Raw genomic sequence first — 17,664 nt, forward strand, 5'->3', positions numbered from 1 at the left:
GAAAGTTTGAACATACATGTTAATAATTAGAATTTTAAATTGATTGTAAACAAAAATAACTAAAAAAAAACTGTACGGCTCTGAATAAAAAAAAGAAAGTATGATATAATACACATTTTCATATTACACAAAAACCCATCATGTCCATAAGTCTCAAATCATGACAGAAAGTGGGATTAACCCTGATTATTAGAATTGGAGATATCAATCTTAGCTCTACTATATACAAACGATGTTGTACTTCTAACCACACTGAGTGCTATTCTCCAGGATTCTTTAACTAAAATCAATCACAGCTGTAACCAATTTGGTATGAAAATCAGCAATAAAAGGACAAAACTGTGAAAATAGGCAGGAACATCAAGTGGAAAACGTATAGAACTAATAAAATATTTCAGCTATTTAGGCACAGCATTCATTGAAAATGGCAAATTAAATATGGGCAAACCCGTTTTATACCTCATATCTCTAGCGCCCTCTTTCACCCAAAACTTTCTGCCGGACACCTTTTTTTGCGCCCAGCTCTTATTTCATTCCTATCTTCCTGAAATACTCCGTACGATTGCAGTGTCTCCCCTGAAAAACACTGTGCGCGTGCCGTTCGCACATAAGCAATTTGCCGTCGGCTATACAATTTATCCGAAGTTGTCATTAATGGACTTTGATCCTTCATTATTATGCTCTAACATATATCTTATAGAGAAACTTCTTACATCATAATCTTTTTTACAAAAAAATGACATCTCTCACCTTTAATTAATATTACAAAATTTGTGTTAGTATAATTCTTTAAAAAAAATTGGTATCTTCACTTATTTACAAGCATTTCCCCTTTTAGTTTTTTTTTTTTTTTTCTTGTTAAATTCTGAATGCGATATTTCTTAGTAAAAATATTTTCAATCAAAATTCAACACAAGTAATATGAAGTAATTAGCTTCTATATACAAGTTGCCCCAGTCCTGAAAATACTTCAGGTGCAAAACTTTGTTTGCTTATACTGGATAAAGGATTAAACCAAGTATATAATTTCTTGGTATCTTTAATTTACATTACCCTATTGCATAAGATCATTTCCTTCTGATGAAAGATCTTTGACCAGTTTCATAGATGAAACTAGACAGCAGTTGAAGTTCATCTGAAAAGCGCGCGCGCACACACACACACACACACACACACTCGTAATGCAGTTTAATGCATGAATTTATTAATGCAATGTTTAGCCCACTCTTTATTTTTAAGATTATTAAAATTATTATTATTGTTGTTCTGTACATCTTAGTTACAACTGCTGTTGTTTCTAGATGAAACCAGACAGCAGTTGAAGGTCATCTGAAAAGCACACTCTTAATGCAGTTTCATGCATTGTTTAATGCATGAATTTATTAATGGAGTGTTTTAATTTATAATAAAGCCAACAATAATCACTATTTTTAAGATTATTGTTCTGTACATCATAATTACAATTGAGGCAAACTATGTAACATTATCTATAACATTAGCGATTACTGATCTCCACCTCTTGGGTGGAGATCAGTAATTGCTAAGCTTTCTAGATGCTACTACAGTGAACTCTGTATTATATGAATTAGCTATATGATCTGAATTAGCTGAGTATCTCAAAATAACCAAATAATAAATTTCAAAGCTTCCTAATTCTGTTTCATCACCAGAGGCATGATGTTCCCAATATTGGTTATGGTTTATTTCTTTTACATATGCAGGCTATTTAAAGAGAACTTAAAAAATGCGTTGATTTTAGTTTCCATCTCTGTATTAGAAGTGTTCCAATTAAACTCTACTACAATGAATTCAAAGACACACAGAGACAAATGTGAAATATTTTCTATTTTGTTTATGCTTTTGGTGTTAAATGCTTTTGATATGAAATGGGAGTCACTTAATTGTCAAAGCCAAATAACTGGGAGGAGACCTCCACATTGTCTTTAAAAAATGCAGACAACCAAATGGGGCTTCTGACCTAATGTCCAATCCTCACCTTAATGTGTGTGTGTGTGTGGGGGGGGGGGGGTTGCTCCATTAATAGGTATCCACTGAGTACTGAACAAATGTACTGGTAATTTGGGACTTAACCATCCAAACTGTACTCTCTATTGGCTTAAACCAGAACGATGAATTTTTGCATAGTTTATGTATGATCCTACTTTATTTGATACTGTATTTAATTCATTCATCATCTCCTCTACTTCTCTTTTACTGTTTGCTATTACTACAATATCATCAGCATATTGTGAATTTCAGTTTTTTACTATTGATGTTGATTCCTCAGTCTCTCCAGTCTAATTAACTCAAGGCATATTCTTAGTGCATTGTTGTGTCCCATTTTATGATTTTTATTCTAACTAGTAATTTCCTCTCATCTATATTCTACTATTATCTATGCTCGAGATATCACCAAAGAATTTACTAATACTTAAGTTATTTCTCCCCTAAGTATCCCTAATATTTGTATTATACTGCTAATTTTGGGATATTTAGTTTGAGATATTATAAACAAAAACAAGGAGAAAGAACTAAAATATGTCTGAAAGTGAAACAATGTTGCAGTCGTGACACTTTATCTCGTTTCTTAACACATTAATTGCCTATGCGATTAGGTTCGTAATTTTTTAAGTGGTGCATTGGACAGCAATTTCAGACAACTGTTTTATCATTGGACAAAAGGTTTATTAAATTCCTTAACATGGTACAATTCAAATTTTAGTTATTACTCAATTCAATGCTATACTAAATATTTACAAACTGACATTAGCTTATCATAAATAATTAAGCTATGATCCTATAATGGGTATTACGATCATGCTGCCATACACATTCAACACATAACTTCATATGACATGGACATATAAGATTAATTCACACTATTTAACTATCCAACCTTAAGTAGCTTAACTAAACCATTTATACCACATAACTATGACATTTAAACTTTCTTATACAATATAATAGACATGCAAAATTCTCAGGACACTTAATTACTCATATAACATTAACACTAGCCAGCTTACTTTCAATATATTCTGTCAGATACTAAAGTCCTAGTATTGTTTTCTTGGTCACTTCAACAGTTCAGTATTAGAATAATGATAACTAACACAGACGAATCTTAGTTAACACGAGATATAATTTACAGTACCTTTCTTTCCTGAGTTTTCCATATGGGCCTCTATCTTTTTCTGATTGAAGTATCCAGGTATAACCTCTCCGATAATCTGCTTCTCCTATGTTCCCTTTTGAATTGAACTATGCCTACGCAGTCTTTACCTTTCGTTATTCAGGACACACTTTGAATTGTCTAAATAATGGCTGTGCAACTCGTGACGTGGATATCGATTCCTTTACAGCTTTCCCTTTTTCGTGGTTGTCACTGAAGTTGAAAGAATATGCTTTCTTTTCCTCGACTATATGGCATTCTTCGCTTCTTACATAGGAAATATGGAAACGAAATTCCGCTCACTTTTGTTTCCGTGTTGTGACGACGGAGATATAACTCCAATCTTGCCACTCAGGAAAACACCATGAAACCCATACGAAGGAGCTCGCGAAGAACTCTCCTGGAACAGAACCAAAAACCAAAAAGGTCTAAAAGCCTAAAAAGCCTCGTGGGGGGGGGGGTTCCCCAACCCTTTTATACTTGCTCTCCTAACGGTACCTTCTATAAATTCCTTTCTCCGCTCCCTACTTGATTTTACTTCACCGACCAATTAGGGTGGCGTTTTTCTGCCAAACGTCCTTTGGTCGATGAGCCTGTAACGATGTCTCAATCCGGGAATCGGCCCTGAGCGACAGTCTGTTGTTTTTCTTTTGCTAGCCTCTAACTTAATCCCCTTTCCAAAATTTCTCTATGAATTTACTTAATATTTTAGTCTCTAGCCTCTCACATACCATCTCTTATGACTAATCCTTTTCTGTCTTATTTAGTTAAATTTTCTCTCTTATATCATATCACAACATTAATATATTCTTTCTTTTTTGTTAGTTAGTTTAACAAACACCTTTATAATTTATATATTTTATTGGATGCAAGAATATTTCCTTTTCTTTTAAATAATTCATCTATTAGCTTTTATGCAGGGTTCTTAATTTATTTGCTCTTCATGTTACACCATGATAGCTTGGAATTCTACATTCTTAAGGTATCAGGGTGTAACAGCATTGAGTAATTTGGGTGAATAGTAACTATTTGGCATACTCCTTTATTTATTCAGAATGGGCTGCTTTGTTCATCTATAAAGATATTAGCAGTTGTTTTTTTTATATTTTGTTTATTAGGTGTATATAATTTTGGCTTATTCCATATTTCTTTATTGCTATTAGGACAGCTTTTTTTTTTTTTTTTTCCAAATGAATCAATTCCTCCTCTACATTTTTCTCTTGGTTGATTTAATGTCTGCAGATGATTGACCAAAGACACAGATATGAGAGTCCTGAGAAAGATTAGGGGTGTGAACAGATTGCATCAATGGCAATACCATATTAAAAATTAGGATATTAGGAAAGAACTTGACATAGTTAGCATCCAGGAATGTGTTAGCAGAGCTAATCTCAGGTGATATGGTCACTTAAACAGAATGGGAAAGAAAAGATTAGCAAAACAAGTGTTCTCTGTCAGGTTGGCAGGAAAAAGACCCAGAGAAAGATATAGGTGAATTGATACAGTAAAAAGTGCCTTAGAAGATAGAAATATAAGATCTGATAATGTTGGAGTCTTAACAGGTAACAGAGTGATTTGGAGGAAAATTGTAGACAGGAAGTTAGTACTGATGTAAATTTTTCATGTGGTACTATCATATCCTGTACATCCCTTGAAGGTGCATGTTAGGAATTTGATGATGATGAGATGATTGATTGTGCTAAATCCTTTTCTGAATCCAGCTTGTTCATTAGGCTGGGCTTCATCCAATGATCTGTTGATTCTGTTTGTTATCTTCATAAACAATTTATATACTTGTGACAGCAAGCTTACAGGTCTGTAATTTTCTATCTTTCTCTTGTTATCCTTTTTGAACAATGCTATCATGATAGCATTGATCCAGCTGTTTGGCATATCTTTCTCTTTTAGGCATTTATTAAATAGATTTTTTTAGTTCTTCTGTTAATATTTCTCCTGCTGCTTTCATCATTTCCAACGTAATTCCATCTTCTCCTGGCATTTTATTATTTTTCATATCTTTCAAATGCTTGTTCTATTTCGAAATGTTTTATTTCTGGACTATTTTCTTCTTACTGTTCTTCTGACTTCCATGTAATAGTATTTAACAGTGCTTGTGATATTATACAATTCTGAAAAATACTGTCTAGCCCTTTCTACTATGCCGTTTTTATCTGTGATATCTCATCCATTTTCATCTTCTTAGTATTATTTCTTTTTTTCCCCCTATTGTGAGACTATTTTGTAGTACTTTCATATTTTTGTTCTTGTCTATTTTTCTTGTATCATTATATTTTCTCTTTTCTTTTTATCTTCTTTAATATTTTTTTCTGATTGTTTTAGTAATTTCTGCAAGTTCTACTGTCCTTCAACAATTAGTTGTTTCTTTTCTCCAGCAAATTTTTTTTCTCTGAGAGGTTTTCGTTTTTAACCTTTTTATCCCTTGCAATCATATGTGCACTTTCTATAATGATTAGATTAAGATTTTCCTGTATATTATCCATTTGTAGATTTTCTTTTTCTGTCATGTTATTTCTTTGATTGTATAATCTTTTTGCGATTTCTTCTCGATATAATTTTTTGTTGGCTACTAATGTGTTATTAATTATCTTTGCATGTTTAGTTTTATTCTGTTCCTCTTGTAAATTTTTATTCTTCTATTGCTATTTCCCTCCTAACTATTCTCTGATCATTTCCAATGTTTACTTGATTGATGACTAAATTTTTAATTTTTCCTAGTCATGCATTAAAATCTCCAAACACTATTGTGTAAGCTCTAGGAATGGATTGTATGACAGTTCTATTAATAAGAATAAATACTAGATACAAAAAAATGACTGATGGTGGGGAAAAAAAACCCGAATAGTACTGTTCCTTGGAATGTGCAATATTAGCTTAAAACACATCATAAAATGAATATACATATACAAAGGAAACTGAGACAATTTTTTTGCTGTTACTTCACATTTAGTGAAGTATAAGCAAACTAAAGCACTACGAAATGAACTCACCCCCCCCTTCCCCAAACACACACCAAGAATGCATAAATGACAGTTATCACTGACAACTCATATTTGTGCAACTTTAATTATTTTCAAAAATTAAATTCAATTTAATTTGTACTGCTAATGAAACTTTATAAACAAATAATAAATATATTTCTTAATTAAATATAAGCAGACAATAGTTTCTGAAGTTCTGATTAGAAATCGAGATCATGATAAGTCATTAATTTATGTTAATTTTACAAAAAAAAGGAGATGGTTAAAAATACTCTATTTTGCCACCACCATATTTGCAAGTTAATAATTAACTTGCAAATATGGTGGTGGTTTTTTTAATTTGCAAATTGCAAATTAAAAAAACCAACTTACAAAAAAAAAAAAACTTACAGATCTGTAAGCTTGCTGTCACAAGTATATAAATTGTTTATGAAGATAACAAACAGAATCAACAGATCATTGGATGAAGCCCAGCCTAATGAACAAGCTGGATTCAGAAAAGGATTTAGCACAATCAATCATCTCATCATCATCAAATTCCTAACATGCACCTTCAAGGGATGTACAGGATATGATAGTACCACATGAAAAATTTACATCAGTACTAACTTCCTGTCTACAATTTTCCTCCAAATCACTCTGTTACCTGTTAACACTCCAACATTATCAGATCTTATATTTCTATCTTCTAAGGCACTTTTTACTGTATCAATTTGCAAGTTGCAAATTATTAACTTGCAAATTTCATTTGCAAGTTATGCAATGAAAGAGTTTTCATGATTTTTTAAAATTTTTTATCCTTATTCTTTTCATGTTGAATGATAATAAAGATAACAATCAATATAAAAATACATAAAAATTAAGTGTTTTTTTAAAATGAAATTTGTGATGATCAAATGAAAAGCACTAGTATTGTGATAACGAAATCCACATATGTGATACATGATTATCACATGCTTGTATATAGTGTAAAGAGCTATTCCAAGGACCTTTGATATGTAAAAAAAATATACAATCAGATAACAGAGCTCACTGTCATTCCTCCTGTTACACAAGATTATTTTCTTCTCGCAAAAGAAACTCAATGCCTATCTATAAGGTTACAGTTTCACCCACATCTAAGGTACCACACATCTTTCAATACAGAAAATTTGGCCACCTACTGTTTTATCACTCACTGCAACTATCTCAAAAGGCTGTTGGTTACTACCTTGTTACCAACAGACAAATTCTTCACCACCTGGTGGAACAACAGGTGGGTGGTGAAGAAGATAGCTGTTGTATCTAAGCTTATGTACAAAGATAAGGTTAGTGAGGGAGATCTGCAATGGAACAAGAGGTCCACTGCATAGCTCTGGTTGCTCTCTTCATTTCTAGAGCATCTGACTGAGTCTGGCATAAAGACTTTCTTACGAAGCAATCATTTTATGGTCCACCTGCTGTCATTTGTAATTAAGTTGCTAGTTTCCTCTCTTCAGATTTCTCTATCAATGTTGGGTTTTCCCAGAACTGAGCTTTTGTCAATACTCTTTTTTCTATACACTAATTACTGTTTTGCTTACATCAAATCCTATTAATGGTTTTGCTGATGCAATGTACTCCATTCCTCTTATTTATTCAACAAGCCTTGATGTACTCAAATGATTAAAGCTTCTATAACAAATGTCGTAAACAACGAACTTCTTGCCATTCTCAAGTGAGAGTTCGAAAACCTACATAAAAAAAGCTCTTCTTCAAATCTTCTTATTTCTGGCAATATTCAAATTTCCAGTCAAGATAACCTTTCTCTTCATAGGCTGAATTACACATTAGGTATTTCAAAGCACAAACCCATCCAGTCTCCCCAGTCTTAAAAGAACTTTGTCCCCTCTTCAACTTCAAATACAAAAAAGCCCAAATCTACTCAATACTGTTCTCACATTTGGAATGGTAAACCAAAAACCATAGCATTTTATAAATGCTTGATGCCATCTAAAAGAGGATATCACTTCATCATAGGTACTATATGTACATCATAGGTACTCTTGTTTCTACAGTGTTTTCTCTGTTTTCAAGAATGGCACTGTTCTATCAAACTGGCCATTACTATTCTTCTGCTTTCTGTAAACACATAAAAACACGAATGAGCAAGTTTGACAACATTCATGCATAACTTCAACTTTAGCTTCAAACTTATTAAGCCAACTTCTCATCTTCCAGCTTCGTTTCATCTACATCAGTTCTCTTGAAAGCCTTACCCCATACCATTTTCAGAGTATGTGTTTCTGTTTCAGAAACATTAACAGATTCTTGCTTTATATTATATACTTGACATGAAATTATACTTTTATTTTAATACTTGACATGAAATTATACTTTTATTTTAATACTTTGCCTAAGCATAATCCTTTTGCTTTCAATTCTTTGCCTGAACATAAGTGACCAATGTTTGCAAGCCAAGTATTTTCATGAATAGTCTACTTGAATAGAGGCTTGTTGACTTCACATAAACTGCCTCAGTTTTTTTTTTTACCAAACACTTGCCCATATATGGCATTAATACAGTATTAAAAAAAAAAAATCTGAATGATCACTCATCATTTATTCTGTATAATTACTTGTATTAGTTTCCAAGTTTACCTTGAACACACTAAACACACTAATGTAAAATTGCAACATTAATCTGTAACAACATTTATCTACATAATCAGTAAGTTTCTTTCTTTATTTTAATGATGGCACAACCTATATACTTGAAGTAGAAAAAGTCATCAAAGGCTTGAAATGTGGAAAGGCAGCAGGAGTAGATGAAATTCGACCAGAAATGCTGAAATATGGTGGTATAAAAGTCTTACAGTGGCTGCACTGCATAGTTCAGAAGGTCTGAACAGAGGGACGAATTCCAGATGATTGGAGTAGAGCTCTCATAGTGCCCATATATAAAAAGGGAAATAAAACTGAATGTGTGAATTACAGAGGTATTTCCCTACTGAGTGTTCCTGGTATGATTTATACAAGTATAATTGAGAAACGGTTGAGAAGAATTGTGGAAGAAAAGCTTGGTGAAGAACAAGCTGGATTCAAGCAAAATAGAGGCTGTCAGGATCAGATCTTCACGTTGCGACAGATGGTTGAGAAGTCATGGGAATATAACAAAGATCTGTATTTAAGTTTTGTTGATCTGGAAAAGGCATATGAAGGTGCCAAGAGAGAAGCTATTCAAGACACTACAGTTATATGGTGTGAATGGGGGCATTATATCAAGCAATACTTAGTCTTTATTTGAGTTGTAAGTCAGCAGTTAGAATTGAAGGAAGTAGAGGAAGATGGTTTAATGTTAAATCTGGTGGGGGAGAAGGATGTACATTATCACATCTGTTATTCATTATCTATATGGGTCACATTATGAAGGAAAGTGGTATTAAAAATTATATCAAAATTGGAGATGTTAATGTCAGCTCTTTGCTTTATGCAGACGATGTTATACTTCTAAATAAATCTGCTACAAGTCTGCAAGATTCCCTGACTAAATTGAATAACTGTTGTAATAGATATGGTATGAAGGTCAGCAATAAAAAGACAAAGACAATGAAAATAGGCAGAATTGTTGAAAATGTCAACTGTGTTGTGAATGGAGAACCTGTGGAACAAGTAAAACATTTCAGCTACTTAGTCACGATTTTTAGTGAAGATGGTAAATTAAATATGGAAATAGACAACAGAATCAACAAAACTGGTATGGTAGGAAGTCAATTGATTAAATTCATATGGAATAAGAGAAATTAGTCGGAACGCTAAATTAGCTGTATACAAGACAGTGTTCAAACCAATTTTAACTTATGGATCTGAGAGCTGGGTCAGAAGTAAAACACTTGACCAAAGACTAGAGACCGCAGATATGAGCGTCCTGAGAAAGATTAAAGGCGTGAACAGATGGCATCAACGGCAATATCATATTAAAAATGAGGATATTAGGAAAGAACTTGACATTGTCAGCATCCAGGAATGCGTTAACAGAGCTAATCTCAGGTGGTATGGTCACTTAAACAGAATGGGAGAGGAAAGATTAGCAAAACAAGTGTTCTCTGCCAGGTTGGCAGGAAAACGACCCAGAGGAAGACCAAGATATAGGTGGATTGATATGGTACAGATTGCCTTAGACGATAGAAATATAAGGTCTGATAATGTTGGAGTCTTGGCAAGTAACAGACTGATTTGGAGGAAAATTGTAGATAGGAAGTTAGTAATGATGTAAGTTTTTCATGTAGTACTATCATATCCTGTACACCCCTTGAGGGTACATGTCAGGAATTTGATGATGATGATTGTACAAAGGGGACTCAACCTGTCACCAGACAGATGAGATGATGAAGACGACGACAAATAACAGATTAATTTGGAGGGAAATTGTTGATCAGAAATTAGTACTACATGAAAAGTTTGCATCATTACTATCATAATATCCTGTACATCCTTTGAGGGTACATGTCAGGAATTTGATGATGATGATGATAAATTGGAACGAACTGACTTCTATGAATTATAGATCTGATTTATCAGATATGACAGAATAATGAAGTTGTGACATTTGCAACAACTGATAATGATGTTTTATTTAATACAAAGCTGCTTCCAAGTTTGTTTATTGAGGTGTTATACTCCAAAATGAAAGTAGATCGTTTTTGTTATTGTATGGGCACCTCCTTAGAGTCCAAAGTTCCATCACAGGAGATCCATACTATCCACACAATATCTATCATACCTTTCCTTGAACCCATTAATAGACAAAGCACTCACAGCTGACTCTGGCAACACATTCCATTCATTCACCACTCTCCAAGCATAAAAGCTAGTCCTTCACACCCTTACTAACCACCGTTTCCCAAGTTCCAGAGATGACCTCTTGTTCTAGCCAATTGCCGAAATATTTCTGTGCATCAATCCTATAAAACCCTTTAAGCAGCTTTAATGTTTCTCTCATATTCCCCTCTTTTCTGCCTTTCAACTTTGTTTCCCACAAGTTGACCAACGACCAAAAAATGTATTGAATTGAACACTGCAAGAACCTCATTAAAACCGCTTGTAAGGACTCAGATTTCCCTGAAACGATTGTTACTGGTGACGAAACATGGTGTTTTGAGTATGAGCCCGAAACAAAGTGCTGAGTGGAGACCACCAGAAGAGGGGCATCCAAAAAAAAAGGCGCTTGGAGAAGTCAAAAGTAAAGACAATGCTGATTTGTTTCTACTATTCCAAGGTAATTCCACAAAGAATTTGTTCCGCCTGGCCAAATGGTCAATAGTGAGTTTTATCTTGAAGTTTTGTAGCAATTAATAGCGAGAATTCGTCGCGTATGGCATGAATATCGTGATGCAGGCAGCTGATCACTTTTGCACGATAATGCACCATCTCATCGTTCGAACATTGTGAGACAGTTTTTGAGCAAAAACCAAGTTTGTGTGTTTTTATCACACACCTGATTCAGCGCCCTGTGACTTCTTTCTCTTTCCCCCTGACTTCATTTGCCAATGAAAGGAAAGCGATACGATACCATTGAAAACGTTCAAGCGGCAGTAACCACGACTCTCAACAGTATCCCAAAAAATAATATAAAAAACTCGTTTAATGAATTAATTGACTGTGCCAAACGCTGTATCAAATCTGAGGGAGAGTATATTGATTGAAATAAATGATTTGAATAATTATAATTGGCTTGTGTTTTATTTTCTATCAAAAGTTCGGATTCTTTTTTGACAGAGGGTGTATATATGTTGGATTCTAATTATGTAGAAAATAGAATAAATGTTGTTTGATTCAGAATCCAACATGATTTTCCGTCATAAGAACTATATTTGTAGATATTATTTAATGTAAATAACATAAATTATAATTGATATTATATAACTACCTTAATTATGTCAAATATTTAATTGCTTAATCAAAGAAATGTGTTAATGGTAAATAGATTCTGTATTAAATGTTATTAAGCTGTTTTATTTATTGTTATGTCAATATTGTAAGAACTTATATTTGTAGTTTAACTGCGCATTTATTGAAATGCGATCATTCTATTTATTCCTTTTGTGAAAGCTTAATGTTATGTAATAACTCAATGTAGTTGTATAGCGTAATGTAACATTCGCGAGAATGTTTACGTCTATCGGTTGTCATGGAGACGCGTGAAAATAAACGGGCGCGTGTGAAGGGAGCGTTTGTGGAGAAGAAAAAATAGATACGTAGTAGTAAGTAAGGAGTCGGAACGGAACTTTGGAACTATAAGGTAGCAAGGAAGTAAACTAAAGAAGTAGATGTAATTAAAAGGTTCTTAGGGAAGAATTGAGTAGATATTTTTTTCATAAGTGAATCTTATAGTTGGCTGAAAGCAAAGTCAGCCGTAGTAATAAAGGAAATTATTGCCGTAATCGGATAATTAGAGAACTGGACATTCAAAGAAGAATACTGAATAAATCCAGTCAGTCTACAATTACGACTTATTTCTATACTACGAAAAAAGGAATTGTACGGAGTTAAACTAGTTGATGAATGAAAATAAGAATAATTAATGTACCTTATAGCTGCTATCTGGAGTTTTTGAAGCGCGATTAGTAATGTTTTAGTTATTTAGTGTTTCGCAAGTGTGATAAATACAATTTGAAAGTGTGCTCACAAAAATTGGAAGTACTGAAGATTATTTCTGGTAAGGACAGTCCTATTAGTTTATTTCAGTGTATGCAGATTTAAGTATTAGTTCCGTTGCGCTGTTTCTAAAATTTAACTGTAGCTTACCATCGAGGCTGAGAGTTGAAAATATAGACATTGAAGTGATATCTACCGTGGTTAGTGCCTGTTACGAGTTAATCGTAGAGTATAGTTGAGAGATACAAGGAAACTGATTAATTAAGAATTTCTATTGTAGTAAATTGAGTAAAGAAACTTTGTGATTCTGAAACTGTATTTGTATGTGAAAGTTTGGAAGATTGATTTATTGTGAATGACTTGACCTGATGTACTAGCTTGACTGAGTTGTCATATTTAAAAGTGGAATACATGTATTTGTTATATAACCATATATTAAATGTTTTGTTTGTTAATTTAAATATTGTGTTTGCCTGAATTTCTTTTTACTGCACCGTTCACAAAAATTCGGATCTAGCGGGAATCCCAGAAGGAAAGAAAATAAATACCATCGGCCTGAATGAGTGAAAAGACTGCTAACTAATTTTTGAATTAATCTTACTAATTCATATAGACTTATCTAAGGATAGAGTGGCGCAGTATAATAGAAATTTCTCTACCCTTAGATCAGTGATTAATTTGCAATTAGTTTTCCTTTATTTTATGAAAGTGACTTTTAGCAAGATGGCGGATTTAGAACATAACATGAAAATAGAACGTCACGACAAATGGCGCAGTCGGCAGGATGTGATTTAATTGATAAAAAGTAATTTAACAGCTGTAAATTAAGAGATTGAATTTAGCTTGGTAATAATAATTGTGGAATTGCTCCTTGAAAATTTAGAAAGTAAATTGAATAAATCACAATGAACTGGTTGTAATCAGAAATCAGGCAAAGATAAAGTTTTTTTGTGAAATTAAAGGATTATATTATTTGAATTGGTACTCCAATTTTCACAATGGCTGTTACTTCCAATTCAGAGATGGAAAACAGTGAATTTTTTAGAAGTATGAATCCCCAACAAGTAATTCCCCAATTTTCAGGAGAAGACTCTGATGATGTATTATCTTTTTTTACTTATGTTGAGAAACTCAGAGAAACAGCAGGTTGGACAGACTTTCAGTTGTTGGTATTACTTAGAAACAAACTAATTGGTAAAGCTAAGACATATTTTTTTTCATCTCCTATACTTAAGGAAACATTTGAATACAAGAAGTTTAAGGAAGTCTTGCTATCTCAGTTTTGTAAACGGAGGAGTGTTGGACCAAATTTGTGGAAGCTACAGAGGATTATACAAAAGGACAAAGAATGTGTTGGTGACTTCTACAATCGATTACTAACTCTCTCTGAAAGTTTAAATGTATCCAATGAAGACAAACCTCATTTGGATTGGGCAGTTTATCAACAATTTAGACAAGGTGTCAGACAAGAACTGAGGGAGACAGCCTATAAGAAGAAGATAACCTCACTAGAGGAATGTATTATAGCTATCAAGGAAAAGGAACAGATGATTGGAGACCTTTGCCTTTCATCTAATATTGGCCTTGTAAACATAGTAGAAACAACTGATTGTTCCATAGGAGTAAATAAATCCTCAAAAGAGAGCAGAAAGAAAGAAGATGAAAGGAAAATCATTAGAGAGAATCCTATTGATCAAAACTGTATGTCCGACACGAAAGAACAAACCAACAAGAAATTATTCAAGGAAGTAAAAGACATTGTTCACCAGGAAGTAGAAAAATTACAACAGCCAATGAAGAATAAATTAGATGAAGTAATGAAAAAATTGACAGAAATGACTGTAGGATTTCAAGAAAATTTCAATCCCACAGCAGAACATATTAGTAAAGTTGTCAAACTGGAGGTTGAGAAGCAAAATAAACCAATATTGGCTAAATTGGATAGAGTAGTGGAAGCCCTGGAGAATGTTCGACAGCAAATTCCCATTGATCCTCAAGCTCAGACAAGGAGAAAATTTCTCAGAGATGATGGAGATCCTCCCAAATGTTTTAATTGCAACAAGATTGGTCACATCGCTAGGAATTGCTACTTTAATAAAAGAAACTACTCTAACAGCAGAAGAAACTCTAATTTTGGACATATTTCTAACAGAACATATAATAAAGCTCAAAATTTCCCTAGATCAAGAGAGTTAATGATGAAGGTTACAGGATGTGTCAAAGGTCATAATTGTAACATTCTATTTGACACAGGTTGTAATGCCTCAATCATCAGTAAGCATTATTTCCTAAAGTTAAGAGATAAATTATGGAAAGATGTCACCAATTTAAGGAGACCTGTAAGAATTTCCACTCTTTCTAATTCGAGATCTACAGCATATGAAAAAGTTCGTGCACAAATTTATATACCTGACATCAACCTCTGTGTATATCAAGATCTATTGATAGTCCCTTTCTCTCCTAGCTTAAATGCTCACATAATATTAGGAACAAATTTTATGGAGAGGCATCACTTCTCTTGTGACTTTTCCACAGGTCAAATATCCATATTGAATAGAAGAATACGTGTTAAAAAAAACAATAACTTTGAGTGCACAGGAACAAAGCAACCAACAAGAAGATTTTGTGTGCCTAATCAAGAAGAACAACCTGATAAGATGCAATCATCTATAGACAAACAAGCTGTGAAAAATACTGATTTAAGCTCTACTATACTTGATCAGCCTGTTATTCAACTTGACACTGACTTGACATCAAAACTTCAAGTATCTGATTCTGAGCATGAGATTTGTACTGAGAATCAATTACCAGCTGAGATTAATTTTACTGAGATATCAGCTTTGCATATCAGAACTAAGAATATGAAAAGAGGAGACAATTATAAGGACTTAAATAATTACAGAAGGAAAACCAGAAGAATCAGTCACCAAAATAGAAGTTATACTACAGTCAAATGTAATGACAGTAAAAATCTAAGTAAAGACCGAGAAGTTGTAGAAGATAGTACATGCGTTGTAGAAAACACAGGACGGAGTTTCATCCAAACAAGGTATAACCTAAGACCCCCCCCCGCCAAAAAAAAAAAGGAGAGTAGTAGAAATCTGATTCCACCACCTAAAGGTTTAGAGTGAAAAATTTTTCTTTAAGGAAAAATTTTTCAGAGGAAGAGTAAGCCTTTGTTGGATTCTAATTATGTAGAAAATAGAATAAATGTTGTTTGATTCAGAATCCAACATGATTTTCCGTCATAAGAACTATATTTGTAGATATTATTTAATGTAAATAACATAAATTATAATTGATATTATATAACTACCTTAATTATGTCAAATATTTAATTGCTTAATCAAAGAAATGTGTTAATGGTAAATAGATTCTGTATTAAATGTTATTAAGCTGTTTTATTTATTGTTATGTCAATATTGTAAGAACTTATATTTGTAGTTTAACTGCGCATTTATTGAAATGCGATCATTCTATTTATTCCTTTTGTGAAAGCTTAATGTTATGTAATAACTCAATGTAGTTGTATAGCGTAATGTAACATTCGCGAGAATGTTTACGTCTATCGGTTGTCATGGAGACGCGTGAAAATAAACGGGCGCGTGTGAAGGGAGCGTTTGTGGAGAAGAAAAAATAGATACGTAGTAGTAAGTAAGGAGTCGGAACGGAACTTTGGAACTATAAGGTAGCAAGGAAGTAAACTAAAGAAGTAGATGTAATTAAAAGGTTCTTAGGGAAGAATTGAGTAGATATTTTTTTCATAAGTGAATCTTATAGTTGGCTGAAAGCAAAGTCAGCCGTAGTAATAAAGGAAATTATTGCCGTAATCGGATAATTAGAGAACTGGACATTCAAAGAAGAATACTGAATAAATCCAGTCAGTCTACAATTACGATTTATTTCTATACTACGAAAAAAGGAATTGTACGGAGTTAAACTAGTTGATGAATGAAAATAAGAATAATTAATGTACCTTATAGCTGCTATCTGGAGTTTTTGAAGCGCGATTAGTAATGTTTTAGTTATTTAGTGTTTCGCAAGTGTGATAAATACAATTTGAAAGTGTGCTCACAAAAATTGGAAGTACTGAAGATTATTTCTGGTAAGGACAGTCCTATTAGTTTATTTCAGTGTATGCAGATTTAAGTATTAGTTCCGTTGCGCTGTTTCTAAAATTTAACTGTAGCTTACCATCGAGGCTGAGAGTTGAAAATATAGACATTGAAGTGATATCTACCGTGGTTAGTGCCTGTTACGAGTTAATCGTAGAGTATAGTTGAGAGATACAAGGAAACTGATTAATTAAGAATTTCTATTGTAGTAAATTGAGTAAAGAAACTTTGTGATTCTGAAACTGTATTTGTATGTGAAAGTTTGGAAGATTGATTTATTGTGAATGACTTGACCTGATGTACTAGCTTGACTGAGTTGTCATATTTAAAAGTGGAATACATGTATTTGTTATATAACCATATATTAAATGTTTTGTTTGTTAATTTAAATATTGTGTTTGCCTGAATTTCTTTTTACTGCACCGTTCACAAAAATTCGGATCTAGCGGGAATCCCAGAAGGAAAGAAAATAAATACCATCGGCCTGAATGAGTGAAAAGACTGCTAACTAATTTTTGAATTAATCTTACTAATTCATATAGACTTATCTAAGGATAGAGTGGCGCAGTATAATAGAAATTTCTCTACCCTTAGATCAGTGATTAATTTGCAATTAGTTTTCCTTTATTTTATGAAAGTGACTTTTAGCAAGATGGCGGATTTAGAACATAACATGAAAATAGAACGTCACGACATATACATGTTGATACTATGTTTGGGATACAGGCATATATTGCTTTACTGCTCCAAGGGTTAACCAATG

The 17,664-nt window shown here is 33.1% G+C and overlaps 1 protein-coding gene across 4 annotated transcripts in view; it reads right to left on the reverse strand.

Moving 5' to 3' along the window:
• The window catches only part of LOC150099760 (protein FAM193A-like), a 342,566-nt gene that overhangs the window by 69,205 nt on the left and 255,697 nt on the right, over nucleotides 1-17,664 (reverse strand). The gene's annotated exons all lie outside the window — the stretch shown is intronic.

The sequence above is a fragment of the Typopeltis vanoorti genome, chromosome 14, assembly GCF_054136105.1.
Source record: "Typopeltis vanoorti isolate ZY-2024b chromosome 14, IOZ_Tvanoo_1.0, whole genome shotgun sequence".
NCBI classification, from domain to species: domain Eukaryota; kingdom Metazoa; phylum Arthropoda; class Arachnida; order Uropygi; family Thelyphonidae; genus Typopeltis; species Typopeltis vanoorti.